This window comes from Penaeus monodon, chromosome 29 (assembly GCF_015228065.2).
Source record: "Penaeus monodon isolate SGIC_2016 chromosome 29, NSTDA_Pmon_1, whole genome shotgun sequence".
Classification (NCBI taxonomy): Eukaryota; Metazoa; Arthropoda; class Malacostraca; order Decapoda; family Penaeidae; genus Penaeus; species Penaeus monodon.
This window is the reverse complement of record NC_051414.1, coordinates 31275328-31275573: the sequence shown is the minus strand read 5'-3', so window position 1 is coordinate 31275573 and position 246 is coordinate 31275328.

Sequence of the window (246 nt, the reverse complement as noted above, 5' to 3'; positions counted from 1 at the left end):
CATCTTCACGGAGTATTTAAACTTTCCCTTCTTCCACGTCGCCGTCATTCCACCCTTTCCTCCAGCCACCGAGGAGACGATAAGAACGATAACGATAACTGACGAAGGTGCTGACGTCGAAGGAGGCGCTGACGTAGGAGACCACTCGCGAGGGAATTATTACTTTCCGGCATCATGAGACTCGTGAGTTTGCGTGTGATTTGTGGATCTGTGGTCTTTTAGAAATAGATGCCAGTGTCTACAAGG